Below are 19,091 nucleotides of genomic sequence, written 5' to 3' on the forward strand. Positions count from 1 at the left end.
TAAATGGATGTATTTGAAGACCTTAACAAGAGCAGTCTCGGTGCTGTGGTGTGGTTGAAATTCTGACAAGAAGACATCAAAACAATTATTTAGTGCCACGAAGTTGTTCAGCTGTTGAAAAACTGCTTTTTCAATAATTTTACTTAAAAATGGGATGTTTGATATGGGCCTATAATTGTTCATTTGTGAGGTGTCTAGATTATTCTTTTTTAAGAGTGGCTTGACGACTGCAGTTTTCAGGGTTTGTGGGAACACACCTGAAAGAAGAGATGTGTTTACAATTTGGAGTAAATCAGAGGCCATGCAGTCAGATACATTTTTGAAAAAGCCTGTAGGCAGAATATCAAGTCATCAGGAGGAGGATTTTATATATTGTATAATGTCCTCCAGGGTTTTATGGTTGATCGGATAAAATTGAGTCAGGACCACTGATAAACACCTCAGCTTTCAGAGAACTAACTGTGTTCAACAGATCAGTAAAGTCTCGTTTGAGAACTTCCGACTGTCATTTCACAGCATAATTTGTCCCTACGTGCACTATGATGTTTGTGCGTGGCGACGCACCAAAGACAGCAAATGTCTGGTTGTCCCTCCGTTGGGTTGTTGATCTGCAGTTCTATGTTGCTACCACAAGAAACAATGTTTTTCTGTGTGTGGCTGTAAGCCAGCGCAGTTACCACAAGAGGCAATGTTTTTTTTGTGCATGGCTGTAAGCCAGCGCACCTAGACAAGAGGCAGTGGTTTTTTGTGCATGGCTGTAAGCCAGCACACCTAGAATAGCGTTTGTCTGGTTATCACTCCCTCCCTCCCTCCCTAACTCTGGTCAATGTTGACCTGCATTTCTCTGTTGGCACCACAAGAGGCAGTAGTCCCAGCACACCAAAGTAAAGAGAGACACCAAAATCAACCTGCCGATCTCCACTGCACAAGTAGAGTAGCGGTGAAAGCATAGGACTCCCACCCGGGAGACGAGGGTTCAAGGCCCCAGTGGGGATGATTTTATGGGACTATACCCCAAACCTCCACATGTTCATCCTTTCCCTCCAACCTTTACCCCTTGCCTTATAGGTCAGATTCTGACCCAACTCCAACCCTTATTCTAACCCCAACCCACACTAGGGACTGGAAGAAGGACACCAAAACCAACCCGCTGGTCTCCGCTGCACAAGTACAGTAGTGGTGAGAGCATAGGACTCCCACCTGGGAGACGGGGGTTCAAGGCCCCGGTGGGGATGACTTAATGGGACTTTTTATCCCTTACCTTTGTCCAGAAACAGAAGTTGAACCAATTGCAGCAAAATAGCTAACGTTACAGGAATCATCAGTGTAACTGCTTTAGCCAATGACCACGACCATTCATGTTACAGAAGCTGCTGCTAGTTGTTGTGAGCTCATGAGCGAACTGGCTATCTCGCTCTTATTGTGCTGGATTAGCATTGGAAGCATTGGAACTGATGTGTCCAGGCAACAAGACTAATCAAGACAATCTTAATTTATCAGACATTATTTCATGTCATTTCAATTCACAGCTATATCAGTGGCGTGACTAGCTTCCGAACAGTCCTGAACAGAAACAAGCCAGCCATGCACATAAGCCAGGCTTGACCCGGCCTGGTTTTCACAGTTGGATGTGTAGCCCCGATATGCAAGATTCTTTCTGGATGGCTCTCCCTTTAGCAGTTGTCCACGGCTGTGTCCTGCTAAGCACAGAGGTTGAAGAGGCACTCTGCCTGGAGGATAATGCAAGCCAGCCAGTCTCATCACAAATCTCTGGGCGCAGGGCTCTGCCTGTTACCCATCCTCCCATTTCCCTGGGAAATGATTTACTCTTAGGTTTTACACCAAGAGAGTTCCAGGGAGGACTACCACTTATTACCCGGTATACAACTCTCCTATTTCTTGGTTGTCTTGTTGGTGCTAATTAGCCATGTATTAGCATGCTCTTGTCCATTGTTTTGAATCCATGGTAAGGTGCTGTCATTCCCAGTTAGTCCATTGACTTCCACGCTCACTTCTAAACGGTTCATTTTGGGGTTTTCAGCACTGTAATCTTCTGCAGAAGTTTGTGGAAATCCTCTGTGGAGAAGGGGGGCATCTTGCTGCCGCTCTCACGTTATTGTGAGGAGGTAATAAAATGTTGAAGTATGGCAACAGCCTACTATATCTACAAAAATTCAGTCCCAGTGATTCATAAGTATCCAGGAGCCGCTGCTCATAGTTTCTTACAGAAGAAAAGCAAGAATATTAGCTGAAAAATACAAGCGAAGGCGAGAGCAAGCAGCAAAAGTGTCTGCACTGTGCGACAGTAGGAAGCAAAAGGTTAAATAAATACAAAATAAGTAAATAATATGTCAGGTCAATGTAATTGAGTTCATCCATCTCATTAATTTTCCATCAATGCAGCCCCTTTAAACTACAACTCAGTTTATTTTAGTCAATGTATATTTCAGATTCAGTTCATTTTTACCAAACCATTAGGGGTTTTTAGTCATATTTAATGCTTTCAAAATTATCATAACCTACAGTAATAGCTTACAAAAGGTTGGTGCTACTGTATTAGTTGGTGAATCATGTTTCTCCACTCCTGTTGCAGGGCTCTCAGTACAAAGTCTGACACAGACTTAATGTGCACTAGATTACTGTAAGGCCTGGTATCAAACACACACACGCACGCACACACACACACACACACGCGCACACACTGGTGTTTTTGTTTTCATTAGAAACCAGTGTGCTAGGATGAAACGTTCAGACTGCATACACCATCCATGTGTCACTCACTGGGTTTTTTATTCCGTTTCCATTTCCTCAAAGTAAAAACAGTTTGATGATATCAGTTTGATGATAGTGGAAAATTAATATTCAAATTAGTATTCACTAGACTGTGATTCATATCCAATTTAGAATGTAATAATTTTCCTGTTGTGTACAAAGAACATTTGGGGTCAGACTATTACAGTGTTTTTGAAGTGATTAGGAAAATGATTGAATCAAACATTGTTGTTTAGTTCCCACTGTTGTTCTGGTCAGTCCCCTGTGGTGTTGTCTCCACCATGCCAGCTGATTGTTGAGTGTTGAAGTCAGTCCCTGGCTGTGTGTCTGTGTGCATGCTCAGCCTCTGGCATGGGAAGATGCCGTGTACTCTCACTGTGGGTGCGGATGACTCAGTTCTCTTGTGTACTGTATTGACCCTGGTGTGGGTGTGTGTGTAGGTGCGTGTGGGTGTGTGTGTGTGTGTGTGTGTTTGTGTGCATGCATGTGTGTACTTGTGTGTGCGTGTGTGTGTGTGTTTGTGTGTGTGTGTGTGTGTAAAAGATGCCAAAGAGGCAGACTACTGGGGAGGAGATAAGGGGAATCAGATTGTTGAAGCTGAGCCAATAGCTGTCTGGTCAGTATCTATCTTTACAAAGGTCTGATGATGCAAGCTATTGTCACCCCTCAAATCTGACAGATCATCACCGCAGCTCAAATTTCATTTGAAAATAACCCAGTAAATATTATAGAAATGCTGTCCCATTGCAAGCTGGTGAGTGACATGTTGCCTCAGTGTGAAGGATATGCATCAATGTCTCACTCAATAATGTGAAAAGAGTAGATTAATAAAAATGGGAAACCATAGATCAACCGATCAGAGGGCTACTGTAAAGCTGACAGCACTGAAATGATGTTAGAAAAGTGTAAGTGCTAAGTTTTTGATCAATATGGCTGTGGCACTACTGAGTAGGTATTGATTGCAAGGGGAGAGAAAGAATGTGAATTTAAATGTGATCCTCCTTTCCTCCCCTGTCCAGTGCTGCCACAGATCGCTGTTCGGCCCCGGGACGAGGTCGCTGCCCAGGGCCACAGCGTGACCTTCCGCTGCGGGACCACAGGAAACCCTCCACCAGCCGTCTTCTGGCAGAAAGAGGGGAGCCAGGTAATGCCGGGCTCAGACTACAGGATTTTTAGGCCGATTTATCCCCGATTCACCCCTCCCGACAATCGGAGGAGAAATCTGGTCTGGAACGTTTGTCGGGGCCGATGATCGGTCCAGATGATCGGTCCAGATTATCTTGTAATGTGAGGGGTTTACAGATCCAATCTTATACCTCCCGATCGGCTCGCAGACCCATCGGGGCGGCCCCGATAATATCAAACAAGTTTGATATTTAAGATTATTACGTCCCGACTTTACAAGTGAGACGGCGAGACCAGTGGTTCGTTGCTCCCTCGGACACGATAAGATCCTGTAGTGTGTGCTGAGCGGTTATTTTCAAATCTTGCTGTGTGTGCTTGTTTGAGATGCGCAAGAAGAATATCTGTTAAGATTCTCCTTATGTGCGTGATGTAACCCGATTTCGAAATTGGTTAGGATTTTAAATATCCTGTAGTGTGAGCCCGGCATAAGAGTCATCACTTCGCTGAGAGGAGAATCAGGATCAACAGTCACTTCCAGAGAATCAGGACAAGAAGAATAACAGGCTAAGAAAATAATCAGCATGGAGGATAATGGATTGCATTTTGCTCTTGTAGGAAAATATTTTGTTTTTGATTGCCTTGTTCCAGCTTAAAACCCTGTAATTTTGATCAGCAGCAGTTCTACTAAAAACTGTTTCACCATGGATGCGTTAAGTAGCTGAATGCTCACTCTGAGCGCTGAGCGTTTTATTTTTTTTACTTAACAGTCTGCTCTAACAGCGCTGAGTTGCTGGGAGACGACCAGCATCCTTTTGGCATCCATCTTTATTTTATTTTTTTGTTCAGTGATGATGATTATGACGTGGTGTTTGGCTCAAACAGATCATAGTTCAAAACTGCTCATTTGTGCTCGGAGCAGATCAGTCTGAGCATAACTGAGCAACCCGTTAAGTGAATTCTGATCACTGATCGCTGACTGAGCGCTCAGCTACTTAACGCACCCCATGTTTGTTTGGTGGTGACTCATTCCAATTTTCACAGCTTGAAAACAGAGCAGAGTGATGCAAAGACAGATATTTGTTGGAAAGGCATCATGGGAATACGTTGGCGAGAATGTTTATGTTGTCTGCAGACACAGATGAAGAGAGAGGGAGTGGGAGAGGAAGAGAGAGGGAGGAGGAGAGGAAGAGAGAGGGAGGGGGAGAGGAATAGGGCGGGAGAGAAGAGGAGGGTGAGTCAGCGGAGGCTACATAAGGTGTGAGAAGATCTGCTTCCCCACACTTAACACTTGTTTTACTCTAAATACATCTGTTTGATGAAAACAGGAGGGCAGTAACACTATCATGTAGCTCTAGCTGATGCTTTGGAAGTTGAGGTGGTATCCCAAAGGACAGGATGCTGAGTTGAGGCTGGGTTATACAATAGGTTTCTAACTTAGTTCCAGTCTGTAGGGTAGATGTGGTGTTTGAAGTTAGGGTTTGGGATTATCTTGGGTCCTTATAACCCTGGCCTTCCACTCCCTCAGTCTAAGCCTCTTAGAGGAATGAACTGGATGGGTGGATGTCCATCCCCTCCCCCCATTCATGTCCATTACCCTGTCAAACAGACAATCCGTCAGCTCACACAGCTCTCAACAAAAGTCCCTATTACTTATGTCCGTTGCTTGCTTTGTTAAAAGTGACTGAACGTTGTGTGTGTGCGTGTGTGCTTGTGTGTGTGTGTGTGTGTGTGTGTGTGTGTGTGTGTGTGTGTGAAGATGTTGCTGTTCCCTGGCCAGCCACCTTCTCAGTCTGGGCGCTACTCTGTTTCCATGAGCGGAGAGCTGACCATCACTGACGTCCATCCAGAGGACTCTGGCTACTATATTTGCCAGGCCATCAGTGTGGCAGGAAGTGTGCTGACCAAGGCCCTGCTGGAGGTGGAGGGGGGTGAGTTTGGGGGATGGAGAGGTGGGTGAGTTAGGAGGGAGGAGGTGAGTGAGTTAGGGGGATGGAGGAGGTGAGTTAGGGGGATGGAGGGGGTGAGTTACAGTAGGGGGATGGAGGGGGTGAGTTAGGGGGATGGAGGAGGTGAGTTAGGGGGATGGAGGGGGTGAGTTAGGGGGATGGAGGGGGTGAGTTAGGGGGATGGAGGGGGTGAGTTTGGGGGATGGAGGGGGTGAGTTAGGGGGATGGAGGCGGGTGGTGTCAGTGAAGAGACGGATAAGGTAACTCAACACAAGACACAAATCATTGACTTTAATATTTTGTGCATTCTATCGTCTCATGCCATAGGTCCCTCAGGCCGTGTCCCACCAATTATCCGACAAGGGCCAGCCAATCAAACCTTGTCTCTGGGGTCCGTCGCACAGTTGCAGTGTCATGTGATTGGTGGGCCCTCGTTACGGGTATCCTGGGAAAAGGACGGAGAGAGGATTATGGAAGAGGACCCTCGCGTAACCCTTATGAAGAACGGCACATTGCAGATCGCTAACCTGGAGGTGTGTGCCAAACGTAACTACTCATGTCTACTGTACGTATGAATATGGCTCAAATGGGACTGCTCTTTCTTCCTGTGTGAATAAATGAGGATAGTGTATCTATACATCACTTCCTCCCCAGTGTGACATATTTTGCTTTCTTACCACGTACCTTTGCCTTTTTTATTTTTGAATCAAGGTGAAATACATTTTAAAAACGATCTCTGCAGAGCCATTATATGGCCAGGCGCGGTGAAATTGTAATGTGAATGATGGGGTTTGTTTGAAGATGCAGAATGCTTCTCTGCTTGGATGAAAGAGCAGTCAGTGGGGCCCGCTGACCGGCCTGGAGGTGAGCTTGCCCGCCGCGAGGAGAGTGAGCAGCATCGTTTGCGTTAATTGACTCTGGATGATTAACGATCTTGCGGACTCTAATTAGATCTCACGCACGGCGCCGAGGCCTTGGCGAACGCCGGCCCTCCTTCTCTCTTCCTCTCACGCGGTTTCTTGCTCAGCAGTTGTCCACGGCAAACTTGTGCCATTAAGGCAAGGTCCGCTGCTCTGCTGAGATGAGGGAAATCTGCCACGCCACTGCGCTCAATGGAACAGAAGAGATGCATTAACTCAGCATCCGGATTGAGACGGGAAGAGAGGGGAAGGAGAGAGAGAGAGAGAGAGAGAAAGAGATGGACTAAAAAAAATTTAGCCCGACGATGCCCCCACCCATCATCAATATTTCAGCGGTACTTAGACAAGTTCGGCTGCCCACATACAGCTAATCCATCAGCCCAGAGGTCAACACACTGCTGGGTTATCCCACAGGTATTTACAGTAGACTGGCACCCTGCCGTAGTGCCAGCGAGGATGTGGGCATGTTCACAGGAAAATGGAGGGCAGGTAGATTCAGAGTGTAAAGTATAGCAGAGCCTCAAGGGTAATAGGAACCACAATGCTTATCGAGGCTCTTCTCAAGAGCAGTACAGCTGCTGCTGAGTGATGACTGTTTTGTCACAAAGTGGCATTTCAATAAAGCTTTTAAATTCAGAACGCTAAACCTCTGAGACTGAATGTGAGGACGGCAGCAAAGCAATGCACAAAGAGTACGTTAATAAGTAAATAGGAGAGATCCACAGAGGTTTACTGTGCGGTGGTTGGAACAGACCTTAAGTACATTGCCAGTGTTGGTTGTCTTCTGTTATGAAAAGAGAGTTGAAGTGCGCCTCTGTGTTGCTAGGAAACGGACTCTGGGATGTACACGTGTGCTGTATCCAGTGCTGCAGGAGAGTCAAGCTGGAGTGGGACACTGACTGTCAGAGGTACACACACGCACACACACACACACATGCGCACACACACACACACGCACACATGCACGCACGCACGCACCCACACACACACACACACACACACACACACACACACAAACACATCATACACAGTAGAATGGAAGCTCTCATTATGACTCATAATTCCCTTATTCCATTAGTTGTCAGTGACTATTCCCCCATATCCACAGATGATGGAGGTTCATCGGTTTTGCGAGTGTCTGAGACCATTCAGCTGCCTGGACCGCCCCAGAAGCCCGTTGTGACGGAGGTGACCAGGAACACTGTCACCCTCACCTGGCAGTCCAACCCGCATGAGGGCGGGGCTGCCGTCACCTCCTATATCATCGAGGCCTTCAGGTACGGAAGGAATTACAGGATTCAGCTGTCAAGAGTGTCAGTTTGATTTCCTTATGCTGTTTCTGTAAGCCTATTCATAAACACGTCAGGGCCTGGAAACCCTGAGTAATGATGTAAGGTGAATATGATCATGCATTTTACTGCAGAGAACCAGTAGCGAAACAATACTCCTCCGGTCCTGGGTCGAGCAGCGCTGAACTCAGCTGCGGCACCAGAGAGCCATCTGAGAGCTCCTATTACAGAGGCAGAGGGCCTGAGGCTTGGGGCAGATGCACAGTCAACCAGATGCTGGGAGACATGCCTGCTGATTGGCACACAGACTGACAGTGCTGTTTTGAGAGGGAGCATTCCCATGGGTGGCTGTTAGCTTTCCTCAAGCTCTGTCTACTGGGGAAGCTTCAAATAGAGCTGGATGGCTGGATGGCTCCTATTACTCCTCCAGCAGGTCTGTAGAGAGGAGGAGGAGAGAGAACTCGGATAGGTAGATAAAGGGATGTCAGAAAGGGGCTTGAGGATGACATACTGTGTGTGAGTTTAATTACAGTACCATAACAACTGCCAACTCTGGTCACTTTTGAAAATGATTCCTCCTTTGGTCACGAAATGACAAAAACAAATATTTTTATGTTTTATCTTCCAGTCAATCAATGGGTAGCGCTTGGCAGACAGTAGCTGACCACGTGAAGCAAGAGAGGCACACAGTCGCAGACCTGTATCCAAACACAGTTTACTTGTTCATCGTTCGAGCGGTCAACTCGTATGGACTAAGTGACCCCAGCCCCATCTCGGAGCCTGTCAGGACACAGGGTGAGTCTGGACACAAGATGTCCAGGAATATAAGACTTATATTCATGATAAAGTTGACTTCCTGGTGCATTGTCCTTCGATATTGGGCTGGTATGTGAGTGATGTTGTCTCTGTTCCAGATGGGAGCCCCACAGAGCAGGGGTTTGACCGCAGAGAACTGCAGAGAACACTGGGAGAGGTGTGTCTACCTGCAGAAGCCTGTCCTCCTGTCCCCTACCAGCGCCAGAATCTCCTGGACTGTGAGTATTGACAACATGACCAAAAATATCAGACGCTATTCTACAGTTCCACAGGAATGAAATACAAAAATGAATGAAAATGCAAAAAAGCACAACCTGTCCACATATGAACGGCCTGCTGTGTTGTCCCCCAGGTGACGCGTCGGTCCCAGCACCTCCAAGGCTACAGGCTACTGTACCGCCCCCTCGGTAACGCCTGGTTGGTCCAGGACGCGGAGGCCGCACCCGAGCTCAGCGCTGTCCTATCAGGCTTGCTCACAGACACCGAGTACGAGGTCAAGATCCGCCCCTACTTCAATGAGCTGCAGGGATCTGACAGTCCAGTGGTACTGCTGCGAACGCCTGTGGAGGGTATGATGCTGACAGGACTTTGCCTCAACTGTATTCTAGGGAAGGCTGTGGCTCAGGAGGTAGAGCGGGTTGTCCAATGACTGCAGGGTTGGCAGTTCGATTCCTCGCTCCTCCTGTCCACATGTCGAAATGTCCTTGAGCAAGACACTGAACCCCAAATTGCTCCCAGTGCAGCTTACTGTTATTGGTGTGTGAATGAGAGGCCAGTAAAGAGCTTTCTCTGCTCAGGTACTGTAGAAGGGCGCTATATAAGTGCAGTCCATTTACCATTCTTAAGGAAATTGTCGTACCAGGTATACATCTTTTAACAAAGCACTGAATCCTGATCGAATATCATGTCAATGTATCTTTTCAGTTTTGAGTACACCTCCGCAAGCTGTGTCAGTGGTTCAACTGAGTAACAGCTCCAGCACCAGTGTGTCCTGGGAGCCTCCCCCCCGTGATGCTCAGAGTGGTATTGTCCTTGAGTACAAGGTAAGACCACAGTATTGAAGCCAACCTGGCTGCTGGGAAAGGTTTGCTCCAGTCCTCTCTGATGCGTGACAGTGGGTAGTTCATTAGTGAATGCAGTTGTCCACACAAATAGAAGGAAAACAATTTGTAACAGCAGTAGGCCTTCTTCTGATTATGGCTTACTGCCAAACATGCTTTGTAAGGATGCTGTGTCAACAGCAGGAGTTACATCTGAACACAAGCTCACTTTAATCAATCACTGGTAAATTGCTCATTATGTTGTAGCTGTTGTCAGCACAGACTCTGGTCAGCAATACAAAGACAACAAAGTAATCATCCTCAGAATTTGAATGAGCTCATGCAAATTCTGAGGATGATTACTTTGTTGTCTTTGTATTGCTGACCAGAGTCTGAGCTGACAACATATATATGTTCTATATGCATTCTGTATGTGTACATTTGTAATTTAATTTAATCTATTATGTGTATTCTCAATGTATATTCTTTATTCTGCTGTACTTCCCCCCTCACACTGCTGCTATACTTTTCCACCTCTATCTATCTATCTATCTATCTATCTATCTATCTATCTATCTATCTATCTATCTATCTATCTATCTATCTATCTATCTATCTATCTATCTATCTATCTATCTATCTATCTATCTATCTATCTATCTATCTATCTATCTATCTATCTATCTATCTATCTATCTATCTATCTATCTATCTATCTATCTATCTATCTATCTATCTATCTATCTATCTATATACCAACCCTATCATCTGCCTGCTGTTTGAATAGAACACTCAGTGTCTGTCACCTGTGCTCAGTGTGGGTACATCATCAATCAAGTCCTGCTTGTCTCACTTCTGAGCCCTCGTTATCGTCTAGCCCGTAACTGAAATAGAACCCATCTCGGTCTTCAGTTTGAACAACCTTTGTGTTAAGTATGTGTGAATAGGACTCTTAATCCTGATGACTGTCTGCCGTGTTAGTCGAGGTGTGAACCCTGAGCCCTGTGCCTCTCAGGTGTGGTGTCTGGGGGGAGACGGGGAGACTGAGAGCCAGATCAACCGGACGGTGGACGGCGCGGTGTTGTCCATCCTGCTGACGGGACTGCTGCCTGACCTCCAGTACAGCGTGGTGGTGTCTGCCGTCACCCTTCTGGGCGTGGGCGCACACAGCCCGCCTGTCAAGCTGGTGCTCAGTGAGTTACATAACACACCACTGTGGTAATACACATGAACACCGGTAGACCAGGGGCCTCATTTATCATTGAGGTACGCCTTCTTTTACACGGTCTTTTTCGCGAGTTCAGGCGTACGCCATTTGCCCCCCCCACATTGCGATTTATCAAGCCGAAAGGGCGAAAATTTAGTCGCCTTTCTCCGCGCTTTTGTAGGACACCTCTCCAGTTGGCGTACCGATTTACACGGTGTTCTACGCCCTTTTTGAACACAGGGGGAACTGGCGACGCAGGTGGTGCGTCGGTGAATTACTATGTTTGACGGAGAGAATAAGAGCGACAGTTCATGAACGCACAATCATGTAGGCTAATAGGCCAATTCAGCACAAACATATATCGCAATGCAAGATTAGACGTGTCCTCTAACCGGCTCATTCATGGTTCGATATGGATTTGTTCCCCAAACTGTACCTATGCGCTGTCCCAAACCCTTCCGCGCTATATGTCACACACCTAATGCAGGCACTCCATCAAACGGCAATAATTGACCAATTAGATTGTCATTAATATGTGATCATGTGGACCTGTTTGCTGTTTGGTAAGCATATAAATGACAGTCCTCCTGTGCGTAATGCGAGCCTAAATGAATCCGGCGCTACTCGGCCTACTGGCCGAGATATAACTCCAAAGAGGTGACGGCGATGGCGACTGCACCCACATATTCATAAGGGCACCATCAGTGAATGAATACGTCTATGTGAATCGCAAAAATGTGCACACTATAAATACCCAAATCATATGTGACGCCGACATGCTCATCACAAGTGTAGTGGCACGGTGGCCTGGCTCCACGCATGACTCATTCATCCTGGCGCACAGCAGGGTAGGGGCTAGACTGGAGGCAGGCGCTGCGCGTGACGGCTGGCTTGGTGTGTGCATAGCCAAGATACATATTCTTTGTCTTTTTTACTTTAATCTTTATTAGCATTTTCCATCCATACAACGACAATACCATAAAACATAAAAACTTACAATAACAGCTAATGGGTACTTCCATCCATGCAGCTTTTTTTTCTTACTCAAATATGACTATTTTAATACTAGTGGTATCATCACACTTCCTTCTATAATCCATCCATTTTTCCCATCTCCCTTCAAACTTTCCTTCCTGCATCCTCAATGCATAAATAAATCTCATAAATCTCCTCCACAACACCCACCACTGCTCCTTGGTTGGGGGTTCCACCTTATACCAAGCCCTCATTATTGTCTTTTTACTAGCAACCAATAGTACTTTCACTAGGTATCTGTCCCCTCCTTGTACATCATTCTGTTATGTTTGCCAAGATGTATATTCAAAGCTGATAAGAATGAGAACCAGTCAAGACCCCACCACAAAATGAGGACCCAAGCCCTCAGCCCCCTCCCCGTCATGAGGTTTACCAGCGGGGCCAAAGGGCCCACACTGAGGTCATGCGCCAGCTATGAAGACACAAACAAGTAAGGTTCACATTTCTACCATTTTATTGTCTGTTGGTGGGTGACTGTGTGAGGTGTGTGAGTGCGTTTGTCAGTGAATGTGTGAGGTCCGTGAGTGTGGTAGTGAGTGACAGTGTGAGGTCCGTGACAGCATGTGTGAGGGAATGAAGTGCAGTGAGGATGTCCTGTTGGCTCTGGTGGTGTAGTGTGGTGACCTCCACCAACTGCTGCACAACTGCCCCACAACTGCCCCAATCCCTTCTGCCATTTCCCTCTGGGCCTCTAGGGTCATGAGCCTCCAGCACAGCATCTGATAGGAAGCCCAGCCCTCAGGGAACCTTGAGGCAGGGACGCTGGCAGCCGGAGGTGGAGGCGTGGGCGGTGGAGACGGAGACGGAGGCGCTGGAGATGGCACTGGAGGTGGAGGCCGGTGCGCTGGAGGTGGAGGCACTGGAGGTCGTGGCGCTGGATGTAGAGGCTGCAACCGGCGGGGGCACGACCGTCAGGTCAAGGACCACTGCAGACTCCCCCTCCTCTGAGTCCCACCCCACGTCAGAGTCTGGAGAAACAATTTCAGTCATTTTCTTTGAGTTTGTCTGTTAACTTGATTATGCATTAAACATTTCATTGTGTAGCCATATTCAATTGATATGTGTTTCTGTTGGCAGCCAAATAAATGCTTAAGTGTGATTTACCGGGTGATTTAGATGAGAGTCTACATTTCCCAGAGGGGAAAATGTTTCATGTGGTCTAACATTATGAAGTGGTCATCTGTGTTATCGTTCCCTGTTTTTGGTCCTAAATCAATCATAGCCTACCACAGAATGTGTGGAATGTTTGCTTTCCTCACACATAATACAGCATGTCCGTGTAGCCTACGCCACATACAGGATGCACGAACATACAGTAGGCTACCTAAACTAGGAGCAATCAGACAAATGTAGGCTCGTACAAATAGCTTACCTTCCGAAGATGATTTTCTTTCCTCGCGTGGACCTCACCAACAAGCACATGCACCTCCGTCTCCGAAAAGTTTCTCTTCTTTCCGCGTTTGTCTGTCCTAATGCTCCACGCTATATTATGTCGCTTCCTTCCGGGGTATCCCCGACACGCTGTCATAGTTTTGACCATATATGGTTGGATTTGGGCGTGGAGAGGGCGGAACACGGGGCGCGTGCGCGTACACTCTATTCTCCGCCCGTCTCGGATTTCTCGTGCAGAAAAGGGCATACGACCTTTTTGATAGATCCGAAAAGCGTGTAAATATTCTCGTCGTACGCTACATTGTGCATTTTCCGCGTTTTCGTCGTACGCCCTCTTTTACACCAGAATTTACACGCTCTTTGATAAATGAGGCCCCAGGCCAGAAAAAGATCAGATCTAGTCACGATGACACAATAGGCACGTTTACATGGAGCCTAATAATCCGATTATAATAGGTTTAAAAGCCCAAATCAAATAAAAATGCTCCATATAAACCCCTCAATCTGAATAAACAGGCCCAAACCGACTGACATTTCACTCGGTTGCAGAGGGGTAGTTTAAATCTTTTCTTAAACTGATGAAGTACTGTATCATGTAAACAATGAAACGGAATACTCTCTGGCTGCGTTCTTTCTGCGCATGCTCTCTGTAAAAGGGGACATTCATCTGTGGCGGGTAAATTGTTTCAAGCAGAACTGGGCCACAGCGGAGAGTTTGTTTTTAATCCAAACACAGAACTGAACATTATTGGACGCCTAGATGGCAGAAAAATATGGAATGACGACCTATTTAAACAAGCCCACAAAACATCCAGTAAAGTTATCAAGCCAGTGCTTGATTAAGCGCATCACAATAACAGATGATAGATATCCATTAGCAAAGTTTTGACTTGAGTTTCCGTAACTATAGTAACTCACTCACTCCTGCCTGCTTGCATGGACCATGTCACACAGCTTTTCCCATTACATGCCTTGGCGCATATAAACACAACAACGTATTAGATCACATCCCATGTCAACAGTTGCCCTGAAATCTTCAAGAGGATTGAATTCAGTCAGATTAGGAAAAAAGGTGTGTGTATGTAAACACAGCTATTGTTTTACAGCACGGAACAAATTGCCTCACTGCACATCCAGAGAGCTACTATACAAGCAGTCCGCTGAGGATTTCAAGTACTGTATGTAAACTAATCTCTTCTGACTCTCTCCCTCAGGCCTGCCCCTGGACCAGCCCTCAGGCCCAGGGCTGAAAGACAGCAGCCGCAGCCTATCGTAGCAGATCACAGGTGTGGTCAGCCAGCCAGCCTTCATCGCTGGGCTGGGCGTGGCCTTGTGGCTGGTTCTTATGGGCGTCAGTAGCTGGCTGTACTGCCGCCATCGCAGGAGAAAGCAGCTGGGACACTACACCACCTCGTTCGCGTACACACCTGCGGGTACTGTATGACTCTTGCATACTGTCATCCAAATAATCCTTATACCCCAAACATACATCATAGTTTTCTTGTTCTAGTACTGCCTTCATAACCAGTTTTACAGTGCTAGACAACTTGGTCTTTGAGTATTTAATCCTGCATCATGCACACACTCATCCACACTACAAACTCGACCACTGTAATTATGTTTTTACACTATCTCAAAATATCTTTAAGTTTCAGAATATTAGGATTTCATCAGATCTCTGGGTTCAGTGTATTTTTCCAGTCATTTTTTGTATGCCTTTTAGTCTGTGTGTACTGTATGTGGGTCAGCAGCATGGCCTTAATGAAATGACAATTAGAATTTGCATGCCAAAGTCCCACGTGGCACACACTGTTTTGTGCCCTTGAGTGGGGCATGCTGATCTGCCCTTGGATGAAAGCCACAGTGCAAAAACTGAGGTTAACACAGACATTTTTTCCCCCGGCAGTTGGATTTGCTCATGGTGAAGGATCTGGTCTCATCGATGGACAGTAATTACATGAGTTTCACTTGAACAACAACAATTACATTTATGCCTTATGTAAACACCATTTAAAAAGTCTCACCTGTGCTCTTTCTATGCGTCTCTCTCTCGCCCCCCCGCCCCCTCTCTCTCTCTCCCCCCCCCCCCCCTCTCTCTCTCTCTCTCTCCGTCCCCCCCCCCACTCTCTCTCCCTCTCTCTCCTTCCCTCCCTCCAGCCCTGGCATGTTGAACTCTAACATGGGTAACTACCCCTGGCTGGCTGACTCTTGGCCAGCTCCGAGCCTCAACCACAGCAGCAAAGACTCGGTCAACTGTTGCTCCGGCAAACTGGACTCCACAGACAGATACTACAATGGTAAGATCCACAGTAAGTGATACCTTACTACAGCTTATACCTATGTGTATGTGGCTATGATAAAGATAGGAGGAGAGTATCTGTTTTAACTGACATACTGAACTGTAGAGGGTCATGTTGATGCTCTTTTCAGATCCGTGATGGATCATTTCAAGAACGGTTGAGAAACCAAAAAGCTTCTTTATTTCTGTGCTACACTCCACTAGACATGCTTATATTTTGTCCAGCAGTTGGGATCTCCAATTACCTGAATCAGTCAGAGAAGTACAGCTCTGCGTCCAACGACGGTCCCATCTACAGCACCATCCACACCACAGCAGAGGAGGACCTGCAGTGTCTGACCTACTATGACAGCTACTCCACCGTGCCCTGCACGCAGGGCCATGACCCCTACGCCAACACCCCCGTCCTGGCTAACGTGGGCACCTGCAGCCTGGAACAAGATCTCGACGAGTGGACCATCCAGTCAGGCCACTCCGGATCAGACTACGCCAAGCTCCAGTACTCCAGGACAAGCAGTGGTAAGGGCTGCCTTTTGTAAAACCACAAACATACAAGCGTACATGTAATGTAGTGTTGGAGGAAAAGGAGAATAAGTTTGAAAACCACCTAACTCCATTTTGGAGATTTTTTCAATTCAGTTGAAAGCTGGGACTAAACTTTGGATGGATAGACGGACGTACGGACAGATAGATAGGGCTCTATACGTAAATAAGACTCCATGATGTATTCTCCTGAGCTCAAGGGAGGGCCACTCCAATTTTTGGTAGAGCATGTAATGATGAGTTTTAAACCCTCCGCCCAAGATGAATCTTTACAATCTCTGAACACCTCCCGGCCCTGGGACCAATTAAATGTTATCTAAACAGCTCATCATGTGACTTCATGTTCAATTTGAAATGGTGCTTGGGCATTACAGACCTCTGTCAATGAGAATGCATTTCACGGCTGTGTGCGCGCACATGCACATTAGCAGAACATCTTTGGTATCAGTTGGTCGAGAGCTTTATGGCAGTCCAAACCCCGTGTCTCTGTGACCTTCCCATGTCGAGATATGTCCGTTTCACAGTGAATTGGGTGTGGGTGAAATCTGGGTGTGGTCTTTGATAGCTCCTTCAAACTGTCCAAACAGATCAGCTCTGTGGTCCAGGCCAGTTTTTACCAGTTGAGGCTCCTGGCCAAGGTAAAGCCTTATCTTTCCCAAAAGGACCTCGAGAGGGTCATTCACGCTCTGATCAACTCTCGCCTAGACTACTGTAATGCCTTATACATCGGCATTGAACAATCTGCTTTACACTGCTTACAGTTAGTCCAAAATGCGGCAGCTCGTCTCCTAACAGGCACCAAAAAGTGTGAACACATAACCCCAGTACTTGCATCTTTGCATTGGCTTCCTGTCCATTTTAAGATAGACTTGAAGGTTCTGTTATTTGTTTTTAAGGACTTAAATGGCCTGGCGCCAGGTTATCTGGTGGACCTGATCGACCTACACAAGCCCTCTAGAGCTCTGAGATCAGCTCAGCAGATGGTCCTTGATGTCCCTCAGTCCAGCCTTAGAAGTAGAGGGGACCGAGCCTTTTCTGTTGCCGCCCCCTTACTCTGGAACATTTTTTCTCTTTGGCATTTTGATTGCACATAGACACCTCTTACCAGATCACAGATTTTACATCTATTGTCTTTATTAATGCTTATTGTGTTGTTTGTATGTATCATGTGTGTACTTATTGTGTTTTGATTTGTGTTTTATTGTTTTTACTGTAAAGCACTTTGGCAAACCACTGGTTTTAAATGTGCTATACAAATAAAGTTGACATTGACATTGACAATTGGGGGAACTTTTCACTCATCCAAAAGATGAGCGAATGAAATTAATTGATCTACCCGGGTGGGAGTCCAATGCTTTCACCACTACTCTACTTGTGCAGTGGAGATCGGCGGGTTGATTTTGGTGTCCTTCTTTATTTTGGTGTGCTGGGACTACTGCCTCTTGTGGTGCCAACAGAGAAATGCAGGTCAACATTGACCAGAGGGAGGGATGGAGTGATAACCAGACAAACCCTATCCTGCTGTAGGTGCGCTGGCTTACAGCCATGCGCAAACATAGAAATTGGGAATGTTCTTTTCAACCATTTTGGAGATAAGTGGTTTTCATCTGACAGCAACAAAATATTTGATCTCTTCCTCTTCCAGATTTAAACTGCCTTGAATTCTATAATTTGATTCTAATAAGTGTGCATGTGTTACTTTGTGCCCCTGTAGCTAAGCTGGTGAGGCAGAGGTCAATGGGGCCTCCATCGAAGCCTGCTCCTCTCAATTGGGAAGACATGCTGTCACTGCCACTTCCCGCACATAAAGACATGAATCATCCCAGGAGAGACGAGGATGAGGGGAGGCAGAGGTGAGACACGTCCCTGTATAGTACCACCTCATAGATGACTTCCCATGGGACAGCCTGTTAACCACAGTTGGGTGGACAAACAGCTCAGGGATCTGCAGAACAGCGCCAGCGCTGGAGGCCTCCTTTCATCTTCATCAATCACTGCTCCTATTCCAGCTGGGTCATGTGTCACCTCATTAGGTTATGATGATTAGGTTATGATTTATGACTTCCTCTCTGTTTACATGGGGATTGAACTGAACGACATGACGGAGAATCAGTGCTACAGACTGGGCACAGACGTGAAGTGTAGGCTTTCGTGAAGTTTACAGTGATAGTTAGGAGTTAACCAGGGCAGGTCCAGCCTGGCTTATGTGCGTGGCTGGCTTGTTTCTGTTCAGGACTGGTAGGACGGAAGCTAGTAATGCCACTGAAATAGCTGTGAATTGAAATGACATTAAATAATGTCTGATAAATAAAGATAGGTCTTGTCGCCTGGACACATCAGTTCCAATGCTTCCAATGCTAATCCAGCACAATAAGAGCGGGATAGCCAGTTAGCTCATGAGCTCACAACAACTAGCAGCAGCTTCCATAACATTAATGGTCACGGTCAGTGGCTAAAGCAGTTACACTGATGATTCCTGTAACGTTAGCTATGTTGCTGCAGTTGGTTCAACTTCTGTTTCTGAACAAAGGTAAGGGATAAACCCAGATAACACAAGGCTAACGGACCTACAGCAGGTCCCCGATGGACGAGTTGGCGGACCTCCGGCGGAATATAACACAAGGCTAGTGGACCTACAGCGGGTCCCCCATGGACGAGCTGGCGGACATCCGGCCGAATCCGCTGGTGGGTTCATGGCCATTTGCAA

General features: G+C 46.6%; 1 protein-coding gene and 1 pseudogene across 2 annotated transcripts in view; one reads left to right on the plus strand and one right to left on the minus strand.

Moving 5' to 3' along the window:
* LOC311328820 (mitochondrial adenyl nucleotide antiporter SLC25A24-like) overlaps positions 1-19,091 on the minus strand; it is a gene marked incomplete at both ends in the record, with an annotated part of 358,532 nt that overhangs the window by 266,528 nt on the left and 72,913 nt on the right. The gene's annotated exons all lie outside the window — the stretch shown is intronic.
* The window catches only part of LOC311328806 (roundabout homolog 2-like), a 55,765-nt pseudogene that overhangs the window by 25,721 nt on the left and 10,953 nt on the right, over positions 1-19,091 (plus strand). The window contains exons 7-21 of the transcript in view: positions 3,792-3,916; positions 5,654-5,825; positions 6,171-6,376; positions 7,590-7,671; positions 7,872-8,040; positions 8,681-8,847; positions 8,967-9,086; positions 9,221-9,437; positions 9,793-9,911; positions 10,924-11,101; positions 14,757-14,975; positions 15,449-15,491; positions 15,700-15,839; positions 16,070-16,360; positions 18,099-18,237. The product of the transcript in view is annotated as a roundabout homolog 2-like (transcript). The remainder of the gene's footprint in view (positions 1-3,791; positions 3,917-5,653; positions 5,826-6,170; positions 6,377-7,589; positions 7,672-7,871; positions 8,041-8,680; positions 8,848-8,966; positions 9,087-9,220; positions 9,438-9,792; positions 9,912-10,923; positions 11,102-14,756; positions 14,976-15,448; positions 15,492-15,699; positions 15,840-16,069; positions 16,361-18,098; positions 18,238-19,091) is intronic.

The sequence above is a fragment of the Borostomias antarcticus genome (assembly GCF_949987555.1).
Source record: "Borostomias antarcticus genome assembly, contig: scaffold_62, whole genome shotgun sequence".
NCBI classification, from domain to species: domain Eukaryota; kingdom Metazoa; phylum Chordata; class Actinopteri; order Stomiiformes; family Stomiidae; genus Borostomias; species Borostomias antarcticus.